General features: G+C 42.2%; 1 protein-coding gene across 6 annotated transcripts in view; it reads right to left on the bottom strand.

Moving 5' to 3' along the window:
* Positions 1-23,538, bottom strand: part of PDE4D (phosphodiesterase 4D) — a 606,101-nt gene that overhangs the window by 216,562 nt on the left and 366,001 nt on the right. The window contains exon 1 of one of the 6 annotated variants that reach the window (XM_077936361.1): positions 8,723-8,742. The exons of the other annotated variants lie outside the window; for them this stretch is intronic. The gene's annotated coding sequence lies outside the window, so the exon portion shown is untranslated. Of the gene's footprint in view, positions 1-8,722; positions 8,743-23,538 lie in introns of those variants that run through there. 6 annotated transcript variants of the gene reach the window in all.

The following is a 23,538-nucleotide window of genomic DNA, read 5'->3' as shown; positions in this document are numbered from 1 at the left end:
CAGCAATGATGTGGCAGCTTTGGGAAACATCAGAGAAGCATTAATAAAACAAAATAAATCCACCACAAATGCATTATTATTGTGTTAAGTTTAAATCCATATTAAAACACCTGTTTGGAGAGGCCAAGGGGAATAGAACAATCATTCTGTCACAGGTTTCCTCTAAACTATTTAGCGAATAATAAATTTTATGTAAGGAATCAAGGTTTTCATTGAATTATTTGAACTGAGGAGGCATCGTTTTGGTCTTGGGTGTTTTGTGCATGCATTTTGCATTTTTTTGATTGTAAATAGGACTGCTTTGTGACTGTTGATGCCCCCGGTTTCTTCTTCATTTCTTTAGTGGAGAAGTTGCTTTAATGATTATGATTTTTAATTATCTAGCAAGTATTATGGACTCATTCTTAAATTACAAAAATCCTTTAAAAATGTAACTAAATTAAAGGGGGGGGGATATGTAAGTATCACACATAAAACTGCCAGACTTGTACAACAGAGCCATTTCAAAGAGAAAAAGTTAAAACGATTTCAACCCATTGCTGCCATTGTATATAATGTTACCCATTAAAATACATGGGCAGCATATTGCTGGAGCTCCATAGCAGAACAATTGTGTTTATTCATTTTCCCAGGTGAATATAATGTGTGAATATCAGCTGTTGCTGCTAAGTTTAGAATAATATCTGGATTTTAGCACAAATGCTTCTCACTGAATAGGCAAAATAAAGACATTTTAGAAATGTTAGGTCGGTACCACCTATTGTTAATGTATATAGTTTTTGTGGCACATGGTGTATCAACTGTTGAAAATTTAATTTGCATTCTCTGTGGAGACTGGCTGTCTCATTTTTAAGTATACACGCTGTCCCTTTCTTTCCTTCATGCAATATCAGCTTCCATGGTTTTACTTCTTAATTTAGGATACCATGGATATGGATGGAAACAAAATATGTTCAGAATTAACAATTGATGGCTTGACATCCTTTTCTCCTATTACTAATCCTCCATCCACCATCTAGTTAACAGGAAGGTTAGTAACAGGAAAAAAGGATTTCTACCTATAAATTGTTAATTTTGAATACGGTGGTACCTCGGGTTAAGAACTTAATTTGTTCTGGAGGTCTGTTCTTAACCTGAAGCACCACTTTAGTTAATGGGGCCTCCTGCTGCCGCCGCCGCACGATTTCTGTTCTCATCCTGAAGCAAAGTTCTTAAACAGAGGTACTATTTCTGGGTTAGCGGAGTCTGTAACCTGAAGCGTATGTAACCTGAAGCGCATGTAACCCGAGGTACCACTGTGTAGCCCAGGCAAACAATTCCCCAGAAGACAGATAATTTTGAGGCAAATGTCTAAAAGTACAGTTGTACCCATGTCTACTCAGTTCAGAGAGACGTACTCACAAGTGGCTATAGGATGGCAACCTAATTTAAGGTTACCAGATGTCCCCGTTTCCCGGGGACAGTCCCTGGATTTACAAATCAGTCCCCTGACAAAATCCATCTATTTAGTAGGAAGTTGAAAAGTGTCCCCAGATTCACTGAAAAAAATCTGGTAACCTTAACCTAAATCTATGAAAAATATTATAGAAATGCTTTGACCAGATATGTCATTTTTTACTCCACAATTTTTCTTCCGGTGGAAATCCTAAGTGGCTTGCAAGACTGAAAACAATAAAATGTTGCAACAAAAATAAACATCGTCATAAAAAGCAGACCATTCAAGGCAACAACAGATAATAACTAATTCCAAAACAACAGTTTTCCCCATCACACTTGAACGAACAACAGAACCAAAGTGCCTCTCAAGGACTGGATGTTGGGATCTGAGTCTTTCGCCCTGGACCAATAAAACTACTAGTACAATTTTGTTACACTATAGAGACATTGCCAGTGTTTCAATCTAACATTACCCAATGTTCTGATCTACCAACATGGCATCGCATTGCCTGCAACCTCATCAGAAGTGAATTCTTCGTTAACAGCTTCAGTTAGTACATCTTCTACTCTGCCTTTCAGCATGTGATGTTTTTGTACCCTGAGAAAATGATGAAGATGACTACATATAAAAGACCTGTTGATGATGCTTGCCTGTCAATAATTTACATTGTCCAGAAATATAGCTGATAAAGAGGGAGATTACTATAACCTAGTACTTGCCTAAATGCTATACAAACATTTGCACATTATCTGGCCATGCAAATGTTTGGGAAGGTATTGTGAGGAATGAGCAAACTGGACTTTCATAATTCTAAGCGTGGAAAGATTAATCTGATCTATAGACCAGCTACTTTAGGACTCACTTGCCCTTTCTAAGCAGCAGAAATTTATTCCACTGTATTGTACTTCACTTCTCTTTGCACTGCTGTTAGCAGTGCAAAGTTGACTTATAAGGAGTTAGTCCAGGGATGAGAAACCCGTGCCCTCCAGATGTTCAGATTCTATCATGCCAGGATGGTGGAAGTTGTAGTTCAAGTTCCTCAGCCCTGATTTAACATATTGTTGTATATGTTGGTTTTTGTCCTGATGATGCATAGCCAATCCACAGTACAATGCAAATCACACTGAAGTGAAACTGACACAAAGCCATCATATGGATTTCTGTTGCTGTGTAGATACACCTCAAGGATCCATTTTTCAAAAAATCTATCCCGAAGAATCTCACTAAGCTTTGACATTATTATTTTTTTCATTTTAGCATTGCAGAAGATGTCTTCTTTGCCTATTCTACAGGAGACTTAAAATGGTAATTGTTTGGAAAAACTACTGATTCAAAGTGGGAGTCAGAATAAGTTGCAATGAAGCACTAATAGCTGGGAGTAAATCTCAATGAGTGCAGCGAACTTACTTCATGTGAACAGGATAATGCTTAGTTTCATAAAAGAACCAAGTCATTCGCTCTTCCTCCACCTAACTCCTAATTCTTCTAAGGATCTGTAAAACAGTTAGGGAACCTCTTCTGCCAAGTAGGCCAGATCTCCCTGCATGTCATGGGCCAACATTGACAGATGGGCCACATACCTGTGAATTATCTAATGTCATAATTATGTCAGGAGCTTGACAGTTGCGTAGTCCCTCCTACCCATCAATGCGGACCCATGGGGGTGGAGAGGAGACAGTGACCAAGCAGGACTAAGCATTAGCATATCGACTAATATGCAGGAAGTTCAACCTGGATTTCTGCAGGGTATGGGTATGTGAGCAGCCAATCCAGCTGCATCTCCACCTGCCCTACACATCAAGTGTGGGGCAGGTAGGCATGGGTTTTTGTTGTTGTTTAAAAAGGGAAGTTTTGTGGGGGGGGGCCTACCTCTAATCTTTAAATAGTGCTTCATTTCGCTGTTTTAGAAAAGTCTACTGACTACATTAACAACATAAAAACAGCACAGATGGATCAGACCAAAGACCTGTGGAGTCCAGCATCCTGTTCTCACAGTGGCCAGCCAGGTACCTATGAGAAGCCTACAGAAGAACAGCACTCTTCATACATGATTCCCAGAAACTGATATTCAGAGTGGTACCTTCCTGGAAGTCAGTCAGATCAGGCCAAGAGGACCCTTCTTAATCTTGAACAACCTTCAATGGACACATTCTGACTTCACAATAAACTCTGGTGTATCATGATGGGGTCAAGCCTAGCTTTCTCCTGGGCTCACAAGCTTCTCCCTCCGCATCTGGTGTGTCCACAAAGAAGCTATGCTTAATTAACCATAGAATGTCAAATGGTATGACAAACTGTGGTTAATCTTACTCATTGCTTGTTTGTTGCACACCCTTGCTTATTGGCAATATTGGTCCAACCACAGCCACTGCCTTCTTGGGACAAAATTCTCTGCTAGCAGCAAACAAATCGAAATAATAATACGAGCTACTGAATTTTCGTGGTGGGTGGGAGAGAATAAAATAAATAAATGCCTTTAAAAAGTTACACAGACACCTGCCCATTCCATGGTAACATGTCTAGATAAAGGCCCAGTTTGAATGTAGTGATTGTAGCCTAATAAGCCATGATTTATCAGACTGAGACTGAGCACTGTTCTTATCCATTCCCTTTTCCTCTCCTTCCTTGTAACTTAATTCAACGATTTGCATAGTTCCTTACACAACAGCTGTCCATTACGTCCAAACGGGGAAACTGTGCTTTGACTACAAAACAGGATTGCAAACCATAGCTTGATTCTGGTTTACAAGCTAAAACTGTAACGAGAGCTTAAGCCACCATTTCTTTTTTTCATCACAATGGGAAACTGTAGTTTTAGAAACCCTGGAAACAAATAATTAATGTGCAAAAGAGAAAGGAGGAAGGAACTCATGGGCTCATCTCTTTCTTCACAATGTTTTAAAAAATCTATGTCTTTTTCTTGCAATGTATTATTTATTATTATTATTATTTATATACTGCCCTATACCTGAGGGTCTCAGGGCAGTTCACAGAATAAAATCAGTATTGTCAGAAAACTTTTGTTTCTTTGAGAAATTTATTTAGTCTTTCTTCTGAGGGTTTTTTGTTTTTCTAGCAAAAGTTTTTGTAATAGAACTTATTAGATCAGTATCTTCATTTTGGTTTTCTTTATGATGGGAAGTTGAATTAGAAGTGTCATTAGACGTGGTTTTGTTTATTACATCAACAAATTCAACTCCTGACATTTCTGATTGCAATGTATTTGGTGTATACTGTGACTCCACAATAGCCAAGGTTTCTGCAATTTATTCTTGGATCTAATTTTTGTCCACTAATTTTATTAGTATCTTTTGGGGTTTTCAGGTATTAAGGTCTGCTTTAAATCTCTAATTTTCACTGTTCTTTCCCAATCTTCTTAACTGAAAATAATTCCAATTCATAATTCTATTTTTATAGGATTGTTCAGGATGTTAAATTATATGTAAATATACACTTAAATCAGTTTGGCAGCCTGTTATAGTACTGAATGGAATGGAATGTTTAGCAAGTAACATTTTATTTTGCACTTTTTGCCTTGGAATATTCTTTAACTACAAGGGGGTGTGAAATACCATCTAGAAGAACCTAGGTTGAGAGATACCCTCATCCCCACTATAGATCCTGAGGACATTTAGATCTTAATAGGGGGCAAATATGACTCCTATTAATTGTGTTCCAGACTACACAAACAAGACCTGGATCTACAGCATGTCTCGTCCCCATAAACACAAGCCAATTCTCAGCTGCCTCACTGATGCATAATGCGTACTTTTATTGCTTATGCATATCAGCAGGATATAGCAAAATTAATTATTCTGCGAAACATATGGAAAAGTACCGTGAATAGTAGTCCACTTCACTACAGAATGCTGGATTACACAACATCAAAAGGATTGCAATGCCCTCTGTAGGCTCATTCTGCACATCACACCCAAGAACCAATGTTTTCCTTTTATATCTCTTATAACCATAAAAATAGGGAACCAGGTTCTTGAATTGCTGGCCTGAAAAATCAGCCCTTAACATTACAATCTATAGTCTCAACTATAGTATAACAGGTAAGTCATATCACCAAATCAGCCTTCTCGCTGATAGCACCCCACCTATGCAACTCCCTTCCTCCTAAAAATTTGGCCGGCACTTACAATGCTCATCTTTAGAACCAGCAAAAAACCTGGCTACTTAGCCAAGCCTTTGAGGAGCGAATAATATTCAGCTGGATTAGGTCACCGCTGCAGTTCAATGATGGCCTGAAATTGATTTTTATCTGTTTTTTATGACCATGGAATGTGACGTTAAATGAGTTTCATTGTCCCTTTCCCTGAGATCTTTGAATTACAGGATGGGCTATAAATATTGTAGTTAGATGAAATGAACTCCCATCTGTGGCAGCATGGTGTGCTAGTTGAGGCAAATGGAAGCAGTGATCTAAAACATCTGGGGTGTCCTAGAAGGATGCAAGATGTTCTCTCTCACTTTCTAACCTACAGCTGCATATCGCTCCCAGACCATAGAATTGAATCATAGAATTGTAGAGTCAGAAGGGAGCCTGAGGATCATCTGAAGGAGCGTCTCCACCTCCATCGTTCTGCCCTGACACTGAGGTCCAGTGCTGAGGGCCTTCTGGCGGTTCCCTCACTACGAGAAACCAAGTTACAGGGAACCAGGCAGAGGGCCTTCTTGGTAGTGGCACCCGCCCTGTGGAACACCCTCCCACCAGATGTCAAAGAGAAAAATAACTACCAAACTTTTAGAAGACATCTGAAGGCAGCACTGTTTAGGGAAGCTTTTAATGTTTAATAGGCTATTGTATTTTAGTGTTCTGTTGGAAGCCGCCCAGAGTGGCTGGGGAAACCCAGCCAGATGAGCGGGGTATAAATAATAAATTATTATTATTATTATTATTATTTAGTCCAACCCCCTGCAATGAAGGAATATGCAGCTGTCCTCTAAAGCGTTCAAACCTGCCACCTTGGCATAATCAACACCACGCTCTAACCAACTGAACTAACGGCTCCACACATTTTCTATTCAGGTCAGGGCTATTGCATTGCTTTCTGGGTGACCCATCAACATTTTTCACTCTGTTTGCCATTGGTCATTTCTGAGCTGAGGAAATCTGCTTCTTGTTACAAAAGGCAGTCGTGCTTCCCTTTCTGGTTATTTGGATAGAACCTTTGATATAATAAGGATGATTCAACACAGTTTGTTGTATTGCAATCTGCATTAGATCATCTTTTCTAATGATATATAATTTTATGGCATTATTTTATGGTATTATTCTAAAAAAAGGGGGGCTGTTATGAGCCAATTTTGGCTGCTAGTGTACTCCTGGGTCTCTCCCCCCGGCCACAAGCACGCTGATGTGTGTGCTCCTGCTTCTCAGTGGTTGTGTTTTGGCTACAATCCTTGTGGCACTCACTGCTTGATTATGTTATCAGAGGGATTGATGGTGGAGTACAGAGGAGGCATTGGGGAAGGGACTGCGTTCTCCATTGGCAGTGCTGAATTCTCCATTAACATCTAGTTACAATTGTTTGAAACTTTGTGCTGGAACAGTGCACAATCTTTATAATCCTTCCCCTTGTAGCAAACCCGCTTTTCTCTGTTTTGATCAGAATCACGCAGCTCCTTAAAATTTATCCCAGCAGGCACATAGTCCTTAGTCACATAACACTTGCCAATCAAGACTCATAATGAGCCAAGGGGGAAAAAAGAGAGATCCTTTGCCTGCGATACTCACACAGTGACAGACATCAATATTTGCATGCACGCGCACAGCTAGGTCTTTTTTATGTTAGGTCTTTTATAGTATTATCATCATTATTTTTATTATTAGGTAGAGAATGAATTGCCTCCTGACTCTGGAGGAGAGAGATCTTTCGTTTGACTGACAGCATCAACTCAATGTGCTGTGGCAGTAAAATACAGTACAATCACAACTTCAGTTCCAAGGGTTCTGCGTATACCGTATTTTTTGCCCTATAGGACGCACTTTTTCCCCTCCAAAAATGAAAGAGAAATGTGTGTGCGTCCTATGGGGCGAATGCAGGCTTTCACTGAGGCCTGGAGAGCGAGAGGGGTCGATGTGCACCAACCCCTCTCGCTCTCCAGGCTTCACACAGCTCTCCGCAAGCCATGGGAGCCCGGCGCTGGGCTCCCACGGCTTGCGGAGAGCTGCCTGTTCTGGGGGCTGGGGTCGGGGGAAGCTCGGGCTTCCCCCGCCCCAGCCCTGCGCCTGGTGGGGAAATAAATTTTTCCCCCTTTATTTCCCCCCCCCCAAAAAAAAACTAGGTGCGTCCTATGGGCCGGTGCGTCCTATAGGGCGAAAAATACGGTACTTAAAACGTGTATTTTCGAGTTCTTGCGGGAGCATCTCACACCCCGGTGAGAGGAGAGAGCCTAGCTTGGGAAGCGAGGCAGAAAGCTTAAAACCTCTTTTTTTGCTCCAGGAAAATCCAGCAAAAAAAGAGCTTTTAAGCTCCCTGCCTTGCTTCCCAAGCAAGGCCTCTTCTGTGCACCGGTTCCATATTTAACTTAAGGGATTTAAACCAGCCGGCCTTCAACTGCATATAGTTGAAATCATGCAAGTTAAATGTGCGCAAGACAGCTTCTACAAGTTGTATTCAGTAGGCTTTTCCACAAATGGAAGGACTGTTCTTGGAAGGGCTACTTCCTTTCCGGGGGGGGGGGGGGGGGACTTGGATCAAATGGAGCTTTCCAATAGAGGGAGGGATGGATTTTTATCCATTTCCTCTGCCCTCTGAAGCCACCACCTCCCACACTGTTCTGGGGTGCATGCCACCAACCGTTTGGTGCATATTTTGAGGGGTTGGTGGTTAAGGGGCTGCAAAGGGAAGAAGAAATCACCAAAATCTTCCTCAGCCCATGGGAATGTCCAATTAGAAGAGTTCCACTGCAGGAAAATTGATTCTAGAGCCAATTTTGTGTGTGTGTGCATTTATGGGGCAAGATTGCCGACAAAACAAGTATTAAAAAAAATCCAAGGCCAGGGTCTTCTTCACTATGCAGTTAACACTACATCCTCAAACCATTTTTCTCCTTCATCCCATTCGGACAATGGAACACACACACACACACACCCCCGGCGTGTCTATAATTATAACTAATAACCTGGCTGGTCTTTTTACAGAGGACTCAGCAACAGTACTTTTCCATACAGGCAGTCAACAGGCACAAGTTAATCTTTCACAAACGTCAACTATATGTTATATTTATACTTAATAAATCCTGTCAAAATAGGGGTCACTTTCTGTTACCAACCTTCAAAAATAAACAAGGGCATCCTGAAGCTGTTCTGAAATCCTTATGTGAGTGGGCAATGCCATCTTCCTGTTCACTAGCTTGCTTTTGTACCATTCGTTACAATTCAGGCACGTAATATATTTTCTGTCAGCTTAAAGAAGAAGAATGGAGTACTTACCTGTAAAAAGAAAAAAAGAGAGAAGATGTATTAATATGTGAAACTCTGGACTAACTGCATATTTTATATTTGTGGCTCTTTTTTGAATGTCATGGTTCTTTACATAATATTTATTGATTTGCCTGTCACATTAATATCTACCCTTTCTTCCAAGGAACTCAGCATATGGAGTTCAAAGACATGAACTCTATCCCAGTTGTGGTGGGTTCACAAACAGAATCATAATAGATTCCAGAGTGGAGAGCTGTGCTATTCTGCCACAAAACAAAGCTGTTCAGTTGAGGGCTGATCTGAAGGGGTCTCCTGCTACTTTAAGTGGATTCCTTGTGTGACAGAGGTCAGAGGCAAAGGAAACTGGCAAAACTGGAGGTAATACACAGCTAAAACCAGCAATGGTTTAGAATTGTAACACAATCTTCCTCCTTTTGTTTTTGTTAATTTACATTTGCAGTGGGAAAGAAATTCATGGGGTTGTATCCAACTAAGTTCTGCTCTCCACTGAAATTTATGGGCCTACATTAGTCATGTCCATCAACTTCAAGAAGCCTGTTCTGAGCAGAACTAACATTGGCTTTAACCCGTGGTCTTAAGGTCTAAATGAGCAGAACCATTGTTTTCTGATAAATTCTAGTTCACCAATTCTCTTTGAAGCTGTTGTTGTTGCTGCTGCTGCTGCTGTTAAATATAGTGACTGTGGGGTCAAGACAGCTTCCATCATCGTGCCCAGACTGAGACCAGCACCAAACAAAGAATCTCAGCTGTGCAGATAACACTCAAAGTCTCAACCATTTATGATACCATAATAGAAGAACTTACAAAGGAGGGAATTTGCCATGCACTATGTGCGCGCATTAAAGGATGCCTTTGCCCATTGAGAGCATGTCTCTGACAATGTAGAAGCTTTAGTATAGTTTTAGATTATTATTTGGAAATGATGTAATGCAACAGTGTAGCTCTATATCAAGCTACATGTGCCTTTTTCATATGTATCAGGGTTCAACACTGCTTATAAGCATAACAAGCTTATAAGATGTTAACTCAAAACATAGCAAAATTCATCACAGCACTTTGCCTTACAGAGGCGCTTGTCTAAGTAGCTTGCAATTGTCTTCTTTTGAGTTCTGTTACACATTCATTACATGGATACATAAAATGACATTGTTCTTATAATGAGTTGATTCATAATTAACAGAGAGAATATACTATTACAGTGATAGATGCTATCTGGAAGATATTAACAAGCACTCAAGTGGGGTAGAATTAAGCTTAATTCCCCACCCCTATGGGTATTCATATAAGGTAAAGCTTAAAACAATTCATCTAGGAGCTGAATTGCAGGCTGAAATGAAAGAAGCTATAAAACCCACACATATCTATTATATGAGGCTGTGTTCTATAATCAATTTGTGTGCATACTAATTTGTCATATCTCATTATCTGTTTTACCTTAAAGATGCGGCTCATGGGAGTTACATTCTTTTCTTGAGACTCCTATCCTCTACATAGCTCTGCATCAGGGGCGTGGAAACTGTGTCTCACCCCCTACCCAAGTTTTGAGTGCACAAACCCATTATCCCTGGCCATTGGCTATACTGGCTGGGGCAGATGTGAGTCAGAGCATGAAATTCTTAATCTTAGGGTCACAGGTTCGAGTCCCACGTAAGGTGAAAGATTCCTGCATCGCAGGGGTTGGACTAGATGACCCTTGTGGCCCCTTCCAACTCTACAATTCTGACACTATGCCTCAGTGCCACAGACTCCTTACCCCTGCTCTCAACAGTATAGTAGGAAGGTTGATTGAATAGCAATAGAGTTACTTGGTACCCGATTGCAAAGCACAGAAATCCAACAAATCTTTTCAGCTAAGGGTTTTTCTAGTGCCTCAAAAACCTGTCAAGCCTCTCTGATCAGAGGTGATGCCGGAACAAAGAAATAGGTTTGCTCAGCCGCTGCCGCAGTACCCCAATCATACCACCTTCAGCTGTTCAAAAGAACACAGGCTTGTCTGTCTCTAGCCACAGTCATACTGCAGGAGCAGAAAGCCCTGAGGAATAGGAATTTGCTCTTAAAGAAAAAGAAAAGAAAAGCAAGCCGATGTGAATTTGCAGAATAAGGGGCTGTGTTCATGGGGGAAGAAATATATAATGAGACCAATTTAACTATAATTTTTGTCATGCATTCTCCACTTCTGACCACCAAAGACTTCACACAAATGTAAGAGGTCTCTCATAAATAACAGTGTTGTGGCACCTTAAACATATTTTTGTGTGTGTCATAAACCAACATCTGACACAGCAGATTTTGTCCACAAATGTTTATGTCACAATAAATCTTGACGGTGCCCCAAGACCCCTTGTTTTGTGCTCTAACAGACTAACAATGCAATTCTGTTTAAAAAAGTTAAAAAGGTAAAGGACCCCTGGATGGTTAAGTCCAGTCAAAGGCGACAATGGGATGCAGCGCCACTTTTTAATGTTCTGTTGAAAGCCGCCCAGAGTGGCTGGGGAAACGCAGCCAGATGGGCAGGGTAGAAATAATAAATTATTATTATAAATTATTATTACTGATGGAAGCCAGAGTGCACAGAAACGCCGTTCACCTTCCTGCTGCAGTGGTACCTATTTATCTAATTGCACTGGTATGCTTTCGAACTGCTAGGTTGGCAGAAGCTGGGACAGAGCAACGGGAGCTCACCCCATTGCATGGATTTGAACCGCCGACCTTCCGATCGGCAAGCCCAAGAGGCTCAGTGGTTTAGACCACAGCGCCACCCGCTCCCTTCTGTGTATGCAGTTCTGTGTATGCCTACTCAGAAGTAAGACCCGTCATTTTAATGGGGCTTACTCCCTAATAAGCATATTTAGCATTGCCCCTTAATGCAGCCTAATCTCTCTAGAATTTCTCGTTTCACAAATTCTCCAATTTAACGGAGCAGATCGAAAGGCAAAGTCCTTTCTTTTTAACAATCTGATCTCGTTACCCTACTTATATGATACCCTGGATAAAATAAAAGAAGCTAATGAACAAATTTCTCAGCATGTCAGCTGTGGCCTGTAAAATAGTTAAGGTCAGATTTTTCCTTCCTATAAAATCTGGGTTTTACATATGCCTATGGCCTAAATCATTGCCACAGCAGCTGTACACATCAACATACTGTTATGTCACCCAAGACCTCTCACACAGTCGCAGGCCAAATAAGCTTCTCTTTTATCACCATCAATGCTTCAATAGCTTCCCCTACAAACCAGGCATTCTGGAAATCTGAGATACAGTACAATGAAATGGTTTACTGCCACCTACTGTGAGATAGAAAGGCCTGCCTCAGCTCGGTCAAGTAGCTCCTTTTGGAGGACAGAGAGCTCAAATGTGCTTTCTGGGTTTCTCCCCCCTCCTCCCCGCACACCCGTCTCTGCGAACTGTTAGTTATCTCTCCCCCCTGGTTTGGCATGAAAGGGACGAGGATACAGTTTGCACGTCACCAGAATTATTAAGGAGAAGCACTTACAAGGAAGTTAATGGAACCATGTTTGGGCTTTTTCTCAATGACGTAGGTAACTTGCTTTGTAATAAATTTCTGATGTCTATATAACATAAACCCTCAGGGCGCAGAGAAAAACAATGAATGTTTCAAGGCAGGTGGTGAGAAAAACAAGGGTGCGCTGACCATTAAAAAAAGCAAAACAGGACATCTTAAGGTACCAAAGCACATCCCCTCTTGATGTAACTGGCTGACCCAAATGTCATGGATTAACTGGGATACGGAATTTGCATTAGATCTCTAATTACGCAACATGACTTGTGAGCATCATCCTGCAGGGACTGAGGGGTCTGCCTCCCCCTTCTGCATTATTTGGGATCTGAGAAAGGCACCACGTAATAAAGGGAACAGCACTCTGAATACTCTGCGGACTTCTAGCTGGAATAAATATGTAACTAAGTGGATGCACTGCTGGTGTGAACACCTGGCATTCCTGGGCAACTGTCAGGTCCCCAGCACATAGCAGGGCCCATTGTGCCTTTGCCTCCTCCTCCTCAATAGGATTTTTCTGACCTAGGAGAAAAGGGATGCCTGAACCCCACGACTGCTCAGAGTGCTGCTACCACAGCCAGGTAAACCCAGCAGGGCTCCCAGAGAGGGTGGGGGGCACTAGAGAACACTTGACCCAAGCTTCTGAAAACAGAGGTATATTTAACACTATTAACTGTTTTGGTTTCCATGTTGCTCATAAACAGTGTCTAGCAATCCCACAAGCTTTTGCCAGTGCAATCCCAGGAGCCCTTGCACCGACTGCTGTGGCCTGTGGAGAGTTGGATTTTGAGCAAGGAGGTTTGGAGGGATCGATTGTAGTGGGTTTTGGTGTTCGGTAAGTGCTGCTGGTTTTTCAAAGAGGTTTTCAGGGGGTTCAAGAGGTTTAGAGGATGTTTGCAGGCTTTTTCAATGGTGTTTCATATATACGTGATTTCACGTAAACTCCATTTTGGGTCTTCTGATAAATAGCTGCTAACATGGATCCTGCCAGTGATGCATCTACTCAAGGGGCAGAATAGGGAATGTCACACCAGTGGAGTGAAATTGGTATCATCCAGACAGAGGAGGTCAGAGGTCAGCAGGGCTGGTCAGGGGGACACCCCCAGCCAATTCTCTCTCATGCAAAGTGGGGGTGGATTGGGTTAATGTTGGCATTCCAGAGATTACACACACACACACACACACACACACACACACACACACACACACACAGTGGTACCTCAGGTTAAGAACTTAATTCGTTCTGGAGGTCCATTCTTAGCCTGAAACTGTTCTTAACCTGAAGCACCACTTTAGCTAATGGGGCCTCCTGCTGCCGCCGCGCCACCGGAGCACGATTTCTGTTCTCATCCTGAAGCAAAGTTCTTAACCCAAGGTACTGTATTTGGGTTAGCAGAGTCTGTAACCTGAAGCGTATGTAACCCGAGGTTACAAAATATATAAATATTTTGGCTAAACTAAAACCAGTTTTCAAAAGGAGCATCAGTTCCTGAAATACTCAGTCAACCTATATTAGCTTTCTGCAGCAGTCAAGGATGTGCTTGTTATGGTCACGACACACAGGGCAGCTCCCCTATCTCTCCTATTTCTGCATTATGAAATGAGACAAGTATTGAAATTTGTGTCACTTCTTGAATGCCACAACAAAACAGAAAGGAGTTCAGCTGGGAATGGCGGAGAAATGGTGTGGCATAAACACACACACTCACAAAATCACAGCAGCAGCAGCGAGATGCAGAGTTATCTGAAGGATCACATAGCTGAAGAGCACTGTTTCAAAACAACTGCACCACCCATTTTTATGAAAGATTCTATTTGCATCCTATTCCTGTTGTTAAAAGAAAGCAGGGATCTGTGAAAACTCATGGAGGGAATGGGCTCTCAGAGGAAACATCTTCTCAGAGCTCAGTTCCTCCACTCCTGGGCATCCTTTCATTGGCAAAGGGGTAGTCCCTTTTTGTTGAAAGGTTGTGGGGCGGGGGGTGGTTCTGAATAGGATCACAAAGGGATGATGGCTGACGCAAAGTCAGAAGGTGAGAGCAAGAACAAGGGAGCTCACTGGAAGAAATGCAGGACTACCCCAAGATGTAACTGAAGGAGGACTATAAGAAAGAATATCAAGAGGAATGTTCTATTGCTACATACATGACATTCTCCAAGCAACAAGAGAATTCAAGGGTTCCTGTGCATATGTGGGTTTCAGTTTCTTTAGAACGGAGGTCACTGGAAATGTGTCTTTGTGATATGTAGTTTTATTTACACACATATACAACCTGAGCATGAGACAGACAGGCTCACAGCATTAATACCCCAATAGAATTCTGCGATTACTCCCTCATTAGTAATGAGTAAAGGCTTGCACAAGACAGAAAAGGACACACAACTGACAAAGACCCATTTACTGACTGGAATACGTGAGAGCGAGAAATCATACAGAACAAAAAATCAACAGGATGCTCCCAGGAAATATTACAATTGTAAAATTACTTAATCATAATAATAATAAAACAACAACAGTGGTGCAGAAAAAAATTAGACTTAAGGTCTGCTTTGATTTTGGGCACATATGAATATATTAGGAAGACTCTAGAAATCAACACAATGTACAGTGATACCTCGGGTTAAGAACTTAATTCGTTCTGGAGGTCTGTTCTTAACCTGAAGCACCACTTTAGCTAATGGGGCCTCCTGCGGCCACCGCACGATTTCTGTTCTCATCCTGAAGCAAAGTTCTTAAGCTGAGGTACTATTTCTGGGTTAGCGGAGTCTGTAGCCTGAAGCATCTGTAACCCGAGGTACCACTGTATTATTAAACCCCAATTGTGTCCTGGCAGGCTGGAAAGTATAGAAGACTTTTCTCTATAACGTGCCTCTTGTGCAGAAGATTACTTGGGCACTTGGAAATTGCTTGAAATCCTGGAAAGCACTTGAAACCCTGGCTTTATAAGTGTAGCATACAATACCCTTTTTATCTCCCCTCTACAGTGCTGGAGGACTGGACCCACATTTGAAAATAGTTAGCACTGATTTCTTTTAAAGGTGTTTTGTGAACAATGATATTGTTTTTTGTTTTCCCGACTCATTTCCCATACAGCCAAAACAATAAAGCTTAATTTATATTGAACAGTGGCAAACTTTCCCCCACAACCTAAATTAGAATTGTAAGGCTTTCTTCACACGGCTGTAACTACAAGGCAGTCACTTTTATGCATCTACAGATAATAAGAAGGGAAGCATGCGATTAAGGCTGCAATCTATGTTCCTTTATTTGGGAGTAAGGACCATTGAACTCAGTGGGACTTGCTTCTGAGCAAACATGTGTAGCTTTGCTCTGCAGATGATGTTAGACATACTAGGCTGGCCTTCCACAACCTGGTACCCTCCAGATGTTTTGGACTACATCTCACATCATCCCTGACCTTGGACCTTGCTGGCTTAGGTGGAATTGCATACTCTCCAATGAAAATAGGGACGTCTTATTCTATTATGATGGTGATGATAATTTTATTATTTATATCCCACCCATCTGACTGAGTTGCCCCAGCCACTCAGGGCAGCTTCCAACACACACACACACACACACACACACACACACACACACACACACAGCACTAAACATAAAAAACCTTCTGTATACAAGGCGGCTGCCTTCAGATGTCTTCCAAAGGTTGTATAGTTACTTATTATCTCCTTGGCTTGGGGTTTGTATAACTCCATACCCTTCAACATGTCCAAAGAAAAAGCAGGACATTCCAAGATCAAATCAGAAACCAGGACAGCTTCTGTAAATCCAGGACTGTCACTGGAAAATGTCTTGGTTGGTCTAGAATTGTAGTTGAAAACATCTGGAAGGCATCAGCTTGAAGAAAGCTACATTATGTTATGACTATTCTGCAATAATTCCCTCTCTGCTTAAGACCCCTGACCAAAAAATTGCTGCCTACACAGCAGAACATGGGAAAATCCAAAGATAGAACTTCATTCAGGCAGATTCTGGATATTCACCAAATTTCACCTTATCAGACCTAGACAGATCTAAGCAGTACTAATCAAATTAAGACGAGAGTCATCGTCCCAAGAGCTAGCATGTCAAGGAAAATATCAACTCTGAGTCTCATGATTAAGATAGCAACAACACACTAATTGGATAAAACAATCTTGCTTCCCACTCCGCTCATCCTGTATTTATGCCCATTAAATGCCAAAAGAAAACGAGTAAGAAGGAAGAGGAAATATTGCTTAACGTCTTCATCTGAAAATCTAGGGGGGCTCCTTAATGAACAAACCAAAACTATCAGCTATCTTCTGCTCTCTGTGCCATTCTTCTCCTGTTTGCCAGCCTTGTCTGATGAACTAAAAAAGCTACCCTTACGAATAGTCGAAAGAATCTCTGGTCACTTCCAGACTGTCACCATATTGCAAGTGAGATTCTACTGCACAATGGCAAATTCAGGTTCTGCTATAAAAGTGGTTTTGGTGCTCTTGTGCAGAGATTCCTGTTTCAAAAAAGAAGGGGGAAAGGGGGTGTTGTGGTAAGGAAAATGACAGGAAAATGCAGTGGGAAGTTTGAGATAACAAGTGCTTAACATAATGTCATATAGCCTCCCGGCAAACAAAAGAGAATGAATGTTCAATTGATAAGAAGCATCATACAACTTCCCCACAAACTGTGCCAATGAATCAAGATGAATGCTCAATGAACAGGCTGTCTAGGAGCAACCTGTTTGTAATAGATCTTTGTATCTTGGAGAACTGTATATTGTGGGGGGTGGGGTTGGTTATTGCTGTGCCACTGAAAATAATACTAAGTGATTGTTTTAAGAAAGAAACAAAAGAAGCTTCTGTAAACCCAGTTGGGATGGACACACACACACACACACACACACACACACACACACACACACACACTGTGGTGGAGCAACTGCTCAACTTTATTTGCACCCACAAAGAGCCTTTGCATGTGCCCTGTCGTTAGTAACAATAATGGAAGGAACAGGTGGGCTTTCAAATTTTTGACTCATCTTCTTCCACTGCCTTTAATGAGCATCCCTACAGGTCAGCATGGTAACTGACTCCACATGACACATTCGTTTGGTTCAGATGCAACAGGAAACCAAGGTTCCATTCTGTCCCCAACATGCCCCCTTTCAAGGCCTGCTACAGTTGCACATGACCAGTGGCACTTTCATAAGAATGCCAGGGACTCCTTCACTGGTTAAGTGCTGCCGCACCAGTGACATTCCTCTTTGCTGGCAAACTTCATGCAAGCTGCTCCCTTAAGCCCTTCAAAGTCTGCCGGCATGTTTCAGGATTACACCTGAATTAATTTTAATTATTTGGCCAGAAGCAGTCCCCAAACCAAGAACACTGTGGAGTTCTTTCTTATAAAAGCAGCCTTTTTTTGTTTTTTAACCAAAATCCCTGGTATTTGCATCCCCCACCTTCCCATAAGTAAAGGTACCCCTGCCCGTATGGGCCAGTCGTGACCGACTCTGGGGTTGCGCGCCCATCTCACTTAAGAGGCCGGGGGCCAGCGCTGTCCGGAGACACTTCCGGGTCACGTGGCCAGTGTGACAAAGCTGCTCTGGCGAGCCTGCACCAGCGCAGCACACGGAAACGCTATAAAGCGGTACCTATTTATCTACTTGCACTTAAGAGTGCTTTCGAACTGCTAGGTGGGCAGGAGCTGGGACCGAACGACAGGAGCTCACCCCGCCGCGGGGATTCGAACCGCCGACCTTACGATCGGCAAGTCCTAGGTGCTGAGGTTTTACCCACAGCACCACCCGCGTCCCCCCACCTTCCCATACACCCCCACAAAAATTTAAGTGCATAATATGAAGTAATGGCTAAACAGAAGTCTGCAGGTACTGATGGTTCTCTTTAATACACACACACACACACACACACACAATTTTGTCTTCCTGCTTTATGTCATCTGCTCATGAAGTTTCTGCTTCACCGCCTTGCTAAGCAGTCTTTAGCATGTTATCTGGTGTCATGCACACAGAGGAGCTACACAAATAAGAAAGGCAAATCAGATGAATAAGGTGGAAAAGGAATATGCACCATCCTTGGGCAGAAGAAGAAACTTTGGCTTTTCATTGCAGTAGTCTTTCCTGACCCAATATTCCTCAAATGGCTTGGACTACAACTCCCATCAGCCTGAGCCAGCAATGCCAAATGGGAAGACACCAGGTTGGGGAAGACAGCATTACAACTAGCCCAGGTATATTTAAACATGTATATAGCCCTACAGCTTTGATCTGTCTGCGTGACTAATGTCACATTCACACCAAACATTTAAAGCACCACAATGCCATTTTAAACAAGGAATTCTGGGACCTGTAGTTTGTTAAAGGTGCAGAGAATTATTAGAAGACCCCTTTATAATGCAGGTGGCACCTGAAGTATATAAGCCCTGATGCACTGGTGTTGATTTCACGGCTGTGAATCAAAACTGGTCCACTTGGGTTACCTGGCAGAAAAAGTTTTTAAGCTCTCAGCCTTGCTTGCTGCACTAGGCCTGCTCAGCATTCTGGCTCTGGAAGGCCAGAGATGCTCATGCAAGACATCACGGGAATTTGGATGGGTGTGAAAGATCTCACAAGAGCGTCTCACAGCTGCTGCGCTTAGCGGACTTGCCTCCACAAGCAAGGCAGGGAGCTTAAAAGTGCTTACTGTGCCAGGTAACCAAAATTTGAACCAGCCCGCCTTCAACTGCACAAGGTTGAAATCATTCAAGTTAAATGAAGTATTGGCACTGTTGCGATTTGCAAGCGAAATAAGACTGGCTGCCTTCAAATATAACATTAAACCAGGGGTCTGCAACCTGTGGCTCCGGAGCCGCATGTGGCTCTTTTACACCTTTGCCGCGGCTCCGGGACGGATACTAGCGAGGGGAGGAGGCGCATTGTGCGCCCCGACACTCCCCACTGTGGCGGGCGCTGTACTGGCTGTGACGTCGCATGGGAGCGGTGCGTGCGTTAGTCACGCACCGTCCCGACGTCACCTTCCCACCCGCTGTCAGATCGGAGGGCAGCGGCGTGCATGCTTTAAATGTCGCAATGGTTTTGCGGCTCCCGCGTTTTTTTTCCTTCGGAAACGGGTCCAAGTGGCTCTTTTTGTCTTAAAGGTTGCAGACCCCTGCATTAAACCATAGTTTAGCGCAATAGGAACAAGCCTGGGTAAACCTTGCCCTCCCCTCTGTTATTCCAGTGTGGCCTCAAAGAGGACGAATATGTCATCCAAAGGGAGAACTGTGGTTAGTGCTAACTATGGTTTATGGTTCATAAACCAGTGAGGTTCATAAACCATGAATGGAAATTGACTACTTCTTTTTTGATAAATCAGGCTTGTCAGCATGGTGCCCTCCAGGTGTTGTTGACTACAACCCCCATCACCCATGATCATTCACCATACTAGCCAGGGCTGATGGGAGCTATAATCCAAAACTCTGGCTACTTAAATGCCTTAAATCACAGCTTGCCTAGGTTCAGTTATAATGAGTAACCATAGTTAGCAGAAAACAGAGTGAAAGCTTCCAATCTCCTCACAATTGTGCCTGAAGATGGAAAGGAGAATAGCTTAGTGCTACATATGAGCCAAGCAATTGTTGTTTTTCATTATGCACTGTTACAATGGGTCCTGATATCAAAATCTACTTTTTTGATCATGTAAATGTGTATCTTGTTTTCATTGCTACTGGGGTTGTTTTCACACTAACCCTTCTTGCGTAGGGGAAAATAAGTGTCACTTTCAAATGCCTCTGTTCTTCCAGGCCCTTTGGTACTAAATTATATTGATCTGCTACTGGTTCATCTGCACAAATTTTTATTTTATTTCATCTTTCTTTCTTTCTTACCCTTCCTCCCAAAGAAGCCCAGGACAGCAAATAACGAAACAGGAAAACACAAACTTGAGGGTGGGGTGGGGGCAATATTTGATTATGAGCAATCCAAATATTACCACCACAAAAAAAATGTCAAGCATGGCAGGAACAGTATATTTCAGCCACCGAATATGGGAGGTTTGGGAGGCTGCAGTGTATTAGAATTTCTTGTGGCATTTTATAATGCTTTTAAATCAAAGCATTAACTGCCTTGGAGGCCCGAAGTGGCAGAAAGGCAGGACCAAAATGTTATAGTAACATAGCAGATTTATGACAAGTAAGTAATATTAGAGAAAGAACCTGGAGATATTTCACCTAGTTTATCTGCAAAAAATAGGCTTCTGGGTATACACGATTCTCTTTCCTTCAACCAATACGGTAGAAATAGCAGCCCTGGTATTATGAATATTGTTTTATATGCTGCACTCCAAGATATACTTTGCAGTGCATATGGAACTACCATACATTATTTGAGCTTTGGGAGAGTGAACAAACAGGGCGACATTGTGTGAGTGGAACAAATCTTTTGCTAGTGTAATGTGACTTCCCCTTACTCACCTTCCACCCTCTGCAGCCCCCCCCCCCCCGGGAACACCTACAAGAGGAAACCTGGTAAACCAGTAAGTCCAGTTCCTATCTTAAGTTAATGGTCTTGGCTGACCAGTTCCGTACATTGGTACCTCGGGTTACATACGCTTCAGGTTACATACGGTTCAGGTTACACACTCCGCTAACCCAGAAATAGTACCTCTGGTTAAGAACTTTGCTTCAGGATGAGAACAAAAATTGTGCAGCGGTGGCGCAGCGGCAGCAGGAGGCCCCATTAGCTAAAGTGATGCTTAAGGTTAAGAACAGTTTCAGGTTAAGAATGGACCTCCGGAACCAATTAAGTACTTAACCCGAGGTACCACTGTACTGCTATTTTCATGCCCCAAGGGGTTGTGACAGAGACAAGCGAGTGGGCCTTTCCCCATCTCACCCGGTTGGGATGTCTCATCATCCTAGGATGGAGAACAAGAGGCTGTGTGTGTTGGGGTGTGCGCGCTGCTGTATTGGAGAGAGTTGGTGGAGCGATGCTAGAATCTGGGCATACAGATCTGGACTTTGGGGCTCCCCTAGAAACCTCCAGGAGAAGGAGGATATATTGAAGCATTCATGCTGGGAGCGCCTACGTTCTACACTCAGGTAGTGTAAATAAAACCATTTATCCGCAAGGCACCAGGGTTTCTGTTGACCTTCATTCCAAGGAAAGCCTGGGAACCCCTGGAGTTTGGGGTATACACAACAATGAACTCCTTGACATTAAGTGGCCCAAAGCCAATGCCTACAACCTTGGGGGCCCTCACACATGGAGTATTAGTCATTCCATGCTGGACGCCTGCTTCAAAATATGGCTGAGCTTGTCGTGAAGTGCTAATCAAGCGCTGTTTCCTGAAGAAACAACAACAGTTTCTTCTCATAAAAGGCATATTCTCTCCAAAGGTCATTAAAGGGATTCAACAACTCCGTAACTGCGCTTTTGGAAAGAATAAAATATAGTCATGTTTTCATGTTACTCCAAGTCTGAACTCGCCCTGACATTAACCAATTAAAAGCACAGACGCATTCATTGTCAGGAGAATGCGCGAGGAAGCTGGCTCTGGAGTTGCCTCAGGCATTCCCAGAGCTCTGACGTCAATTTGTATCAAATGTTGATAACAAGGGATGTCAGCTGTTTGATTCTCTTGAGCTCCGCAAGGGTTGCCGCGTTAAAAACTCACTCTAACCTAAATACCTTAAAAGTAACTTCAAAACACTCATAATAATGGATATTTATTACACTTATTAATCTAAAAACCTCCATCTTCCATAGCACTGTGTAAAACTCTTTTGTATTTTCTTATTTCTACAATATGTTGCCCATTACTGATTGTGGGGGGTAGAATGGCATACCAGTTGAGACTCCCAGAAGACCAGTTACAATTCTATTCATGCAGGGCTGATCAACATATGATACTAATCGTGCAGAGGGTTTTCTTGCAGTAATAACCCGTCCAAAAACCCTAATCCAGATCAGACTCTCTCCCCCAGCTTCACCTATCTCACAGGGTTGTTGTCCAGATAAAATGGGATGTTGGGGGAACCATGTATGCTGCCTTGAGCATCTTGATGGAAACACAAGATATGAATGTTACAAAAGAGGGAGGAAATAACAATGAATGTTCATTTTATTTTTAAAAAATGTCTGAAAGGTTGCTGTTTTTTCAGCAATGGTATTTCACTTTTCAACCTACATACTTTGTTTATAAGATGTGCTCACTGTATCTCTGTCTCGATATCTGTACTGATATTTTCTTTTGAACCTATTTTTATCCTTTTCTATTTTATTGCTTTACATTTTTTTGAGGAATTGATTGATGGGCAGGCTATAAATGCTTCCCAAATTAATAAAGAAATATGCGTATTATGCTGGAGTTATTGCAAGTGCTGTTAATATTACTTAATTGTTATCTTTGGTTAGGGCACAGTTTTCCTCTGGTCCCCAATGTGTTACATTTGTAATTTATTGTTTTGTATTAGAAAAATTAAAAAAAATCTTTTTTTTTTTAAGTAAAGGAAGCCATTTATGAAAACACCACCTAACTTTCTTAGTGGTTTCTCTCTCTGTGTGCGTGTAGCTGGCAGTAGTTCCCCACCACTGTGAGATTTGTTTGATACGGTGGGAGCCCAGTTTGGTTTAACAAACGATGAGACAGATGCCACCTCTCACTGCTTCACAGCAACTGTTGCCAAGGAAACCATATTCTCCTGTTCTCTTCCTCGGCCCTCCTGATTTTCTTTTCACTATCTCAGCATCCTTTCCAGCTTGCAGGAAATAGGAAAGGGGAGGGGAGGTTTCCATGGCTGCTGACAGATCGGAAAAACATGATGCCTTCAAACTTGTACTCAGTATTGCAGCATTCCAATAATATAACAAATTATATATATATATTTTTAAAAACTTCTTGTCATCAGGGAGCCTGGAAATCATACTTTGTCCCTTTTCATTAAGGCCATATTGTGCAGTGAAGAAGGCGTACACCAAAACCTCAGTAAGAGATAATGGATTACTGGTAAGCACTGAGTTGCCATTAAGGGTTTAAGTGCACAGAACAGCCATTGTTTCTATTTAGATGTAAAGCAGCGTTCAAAATAAATTGTGGATTTATGAGAACGATCATTAACTGCTTGTAATCTGAAGGGACAGGAATTCAGAA

Source organism: Podarcis muralis, chromosome 11 (assembly GCF_964188315.1).
Source record: "Podarcis muralis chromosome 11, rPodMur119.hap1.1, whole genome shotgun sequence".
Taxonomy (NCBI): Eukaryota; Metazoa; Chordata; class Lepidosauria; order Squamata; family Lacertidae; genus Podarcis; species Podarcis muralis.
Note: the sequence above shows the minus strand (reverse complement) of the source record. Positions and strands in the feature narration are given on the sequence as shown.